The sequence below is a fragment of the Herpailurus yagouaroundi genome, unplaced genomic scaffold (assembly GCF_014898765.1).
Source record: "Herpailurus yagouaroundi ecotype Mexico unplaced genomic scaffold, PumYag 254, whole genome shotgun sequence".
Taxonomy (NCBI): domain Eukaryota; kingdom Metazoa; phylum Chordata; class Mammalia; order Carnivora; family Felidae; genus Herpailurus; species Herpailurus yagouaroundi.
This window is the reverse complement of record NW_024412471.1, coordinates 952,711-957,493: the sequence shown is the minus strand read 5'-3', so window position 1 is coordinate 957,493 and position 4,783 is coordinate 952,711.

Sequence of the window (4,783 nt, the reverse complement as noted above, 5' to 3'; positions counted from 1 at the left end):
CCTCCTCCACCGCGGTTGCCGCGCATTCCGCTGCAGCTTCCACGCCCTCCAGCTTCGCGCTTTGGCACTTTGCGCAATCGTGTTCCCAAGCAGCCTCCTCCTCTTAAGAAGACTTAAGACTCTTGGCAGGTAGGAGCGCACACGAGAAGTTGTAGGAATAAGGGCTCGTAGGCCACAGACACGTACCTGGGATCGGGTTGGTACTGATTTGTAGAGAGCCTTCCGGCTGCTAAAAGGGCATTTATACGTTTAAAATGCTCCTTTTCTGCCTCTTCCGCTGCCCCTCGTTCCGCGCCCCCTTAAATCCCGGGGCAGAACTAAAAGTTGAAGTCAGGCTGTTTTCAAATGGAGGAACTCGTAGGATGTGTTCGTCGCTAGCTTTGGGAACAGACCTGAGCTCAAACCCTTTCCCACCTGACACCATGTATGGACTCTTCAGTTGCACCTGGCCTCTGTTTCGTCATCTGTTTGTTGCGCGTACTGAAAAAAGTGCACCGAAGAACTTTCTCTTTCATTGGGAGTCACGAAGTTAGAAGTTACCTGGAGTTACCTTGTACTTTCCTTAGGAAACTGCCCCGGACCAGTGGTGTGCTGGCGCTGGCTCATGGGACCAGACTTAAAAATTCAGAGTTTGGCTAGACGATCCTTAAATACTGCCATTATCAAAACTTAAGTTATGTCGCCTTACAATTAAATAATTAAAAAAATTTTTTTTAATGTATATTTATTTTTGAGAGGGAGAGACACAGAGTGCAGGCAGGGGAGGGGCCAAGAGAGAGGGAGACCCAGAATACAAAGCAGGCTCCGGGCTCTAAGCTGTCGGCACAGAGCCTGATTCAGGACTCAAACTCAGGAACTGCGAGATCATAACCTGAGCTGAAGTCAGATGCTCAACCAACTGAGCCACCCAGGCACTCCACTAAATAAATTATTTTTTAAACGAAGGTGTTCGGTACTGAAAACTGTAACTTCCTAATTATTTTACTACTATCTGCTCTTGGGGTTGTTCACCTCTATCCTATTTGTGTGGGGGGAATAGTAGGCACAAATCTCTTAACATCCACTTTCAGTCACATCACCTGGCGGCTTGAAATCCACTGCCTGGGAGTATTCACTCACTGCACATGAGGGCCTCTTCTCTCCCTTTTATTAAACATTTACCAATATACGACAGTCCTCGTACATCCTGAAGTCTTAAGACTCTAAAAGTTACTGGCATAATAGTTATTAAAATTGCTTAACAGCCAGCACATGCTCATTACATAGTGTTTTCCCACCAACACACTTCTGTCACTACTCACATAGTAAAGGTAGAACTCGAGGGACCATTACGGGGAAAGATTTATCAGAGATAAATAAACTTGGCTTTGAGCTTGGCACTAAGTTGAGAGACCCCTCCCCCATTCTACATTTTTTTGGTGAGCGATTGGTATCTATGACACTAATTTCCCATTATTTCAGTACCCTTTGTTGAAAAGCTCTCCTCATTTAATTGTCTTTGCACTTGGATAAAAAATTGATTATCATATACCTTTGGGTCTATTGCTGGACTCTGTATTCTGTGCCATTGAGCTAGTTAACTTTCTGTGTGTGTGTGTGTGTGTGTGTGTGTGTGTTTTAAGTTTATTTATTTTGAGAGAGAGGAAGAGAGAGATTCCAAAGCAGTTTCCATGTTGTCAGTGCAGAGCCCAACGCGGGCTCCTTCCCAGGAACCGTTGAGATCATGACCGGAACTGAAACCAAGCGTTGGACCATTAACGAACTGAGCCACCCAGGTGCCCCAAGCCAGTTCTTTCTCGATGCTAATACCATACTGTGTTTATTTCTGTGGCTTCATAATTAGTCTCAAAATTATTTTGAACTTTGTTCTTTTTCAAAGTTGTTTTGGCTATTCTAGAGATATTTTGCATTTCCATATGAATTTTAGAATCAGCTTGTCAATATCTACAAAAAAAAACCTGCTGTGATTTTGACTTGATGTCTCAGCAAATGAAGTCTTCTTATGAATAAGTTGTATTTCATCAGCAGGTCTTCTTATGAACAAAGTTATATCTTCCCATTTATTTAACTCATGTAATTTCTCTCAGCAATGTTTTGTAATGTGGGTCTTGTACATCTTTTGCCATACAGGCATACCTTGTTTTTTTGTGATTCTCTTTATTGGACTTTGCAGATGTGTTTTTACAGATTGAAGTTTTGTGGCCATCCTACATCGAGCAAGCCTATTGGTGCTTTTAAGACTTTCTCTTTATCACTGTTTTTTTTTTTTAATTTTTTTTTCCAACGTTTATTTATTTTTGGGACAGAGAGAGACAGAGCATGAACAGGGGAGGGGCAGAGAGAGAGGGAGACACAGAATCGGAAACAGGCTCCAGGCTCTGAGCCATCAGCCCAGAGCCTGACGCGGGGCTCGAACTCCCGGACCGCGAGATCGTGAACTGGCTGAAGTCGGACGCTTAACCGACTGCGCCACCCAGGCGCCCCTTTATCACTGTTTTTTGTTTGTTTGTTTGTTTGTTTGTTTTAGCAAATTGGTTATGATTTGCCTTGATGTAATGTTTTCATATTTCTTGTGTTTGGGGTTCATTGAGATTCTTGGATCTGTGGATTTATAATTTTCATCAAGTTTGGAGAATCGTAAGCTGTTACTTCTTCAAGTATATTTTCAGTTCTCCCCCCTCTTCCCTTCTTTTAAGGACTCCAAATACTTGTATATTAGGCCACTTTACATTGTCTCTCAGCTCATTGATGCTCTCTTTTTCTTTCCAAATCTCATTATTAAAAATCCCTTTTCTTTGTTTTGTTTTCTATAGTTTTTATTGCTATGCCTTCAAGTTCACTAATCTTTTTCCTTCTGAAATATTTAATCTGTTAAAATGTTTTAATTTTATTTATTTCTGAGAGAGAGTGAGAGAGCATGCACAGGGGAGGGGCAGAGAGGGAGGGAGACACAGAATCTGAAGCAGGCTCCAGGCTCCGAGCTGTCAGCACAGAGCCCAACAGAGGGCTGGAACTCACGAATCTCGAGATCTTGACCCGAGCCAAAGTCTGTCACTTACCCAACTGAGCCACCCAGGTGCCCCTACATGAGGCACCATTTCCTGGTTAGAAATTTAGGAGTCACCTTTGACCTCTCCTTGTTCCACAACCCCTCTCCCCATCCAGTTAGCATATACTCTTGAGTATATATAGCGTATACTCTTGAGTTTACCTTGTAATCCAGTTATCTTTATCTTTTATTTCTTTGTGTTGTCTGATTGCTGTGGCTAGGACTTCCAGTACTATGTTAACTAACAGTGGTAAGAGTGGACATCCTTGACTTGTTCCTGACCTTAGGGGAAAGAAAGGCTTTCAGTTTTTCCCCATTGTGTATGATGTTCACTGTGATTTTTTTATATAAGGTCTTTATTATGTTGAAGTATATTCCATCTAGACCTGCTCTGTTGAGGGTTTATCATGAATGGGTATCATGGATGGTTGACTATGTTGTACTTAGTCAAGTGCTTTTTTTGCATCTACTGAAATGATCATATGGTTTTTATCCTTTCTCTTGTTGATGAATCACATTGATTGATTTACAAATATTGAACCACACTTGCATCCTGGGAATAAATCCTACTTGATTGTTGTGAATGATTTTTTTTAGCATATTGTTGGATTTGATTTGCTAGTATTTTGTTGAGGATTTTTGCATCAGAGATATTTGGCTGTACTTCTCTTTTTTGGTGATGTCTTTCTCTAGTTTTGGTATCAGGATAATGCTGGGCTCATAGAACAAATTTGGAATGTTTCCTTCCTCGTCTATTTTTTGGAATAGTTTGATAAGAATAGATATTAACTCTATTTTCTTTAAATTTTTTTACTATTTATTTATTTTGAGAGAGAACATGTGTGCACACACGACCCAGGGGAGGGGCAGAGAGAGAGGAGAGAGCATCCCTGGGCTGATAGCATGGAGCCTGGTTCTGGGCTTGATCCCATGTACTATGAGATCATGACCTGAGCCAAAATCAAGAGTCAGACACTCAACTGACTGAGCCACCCAAGCACACTTTAACTCTTCTTTAAAGGTTTGCTAGAATTCTCCTGTGAAGCCATCTGGTCCTGGACTTTTGTTTCTTGGAAGTTTTTTTTGATTTCTGATTTAATTTCTTTACTAGCTATTGGTCAGTTCAAGTTTTGTTTCTTCTTGATTCAATTGTGGTAGGTTGTGTAATTCTAGGAATTTATCCATTTCTTCTAGGTTATCCAATTTGTTGGCGTGTAATTTTTCATAATATTCTCTTAACATAGTTTGTCTTTCTGTGGTGTTGGTTATTTCTCTTCTTTCATTAGTTGTCATAGTCTCTGGGTCTAAATTTCTCTCTGGTCTAGTAAGAGAGCAGGACGCAGGATGAAAAGTGAGAATCTTGTCTGGGAAAAGACAACAGCCTGGAATATGTGTCCTTGCCCCATTTTTATTAGGATTGGAAGGCTTACAAACATGGTGATGGACATGCACAAAGAGACAATGAATCAGTGAAAATTAACTCATGGGCATGAGGGAAAAGGGGGTTTTGAAGATATTCAGGATTAGGGGTGTAGGTTAATACAAAACAAAATCTTGGCACCGGGCAGCCGGGCATAGGGTTGTTTACAGTGGACATGAGGCACCACCTCAGTTTATCTTAGCTAGCCTAGGGGATGAGACAGATAGGACACATGACCTCAGAGTTAACAAGACACTTTTTTTTTTTTTTTAATTTTTTTAATGTTTATTTATTTCTGAGACCGAGAGAGACAG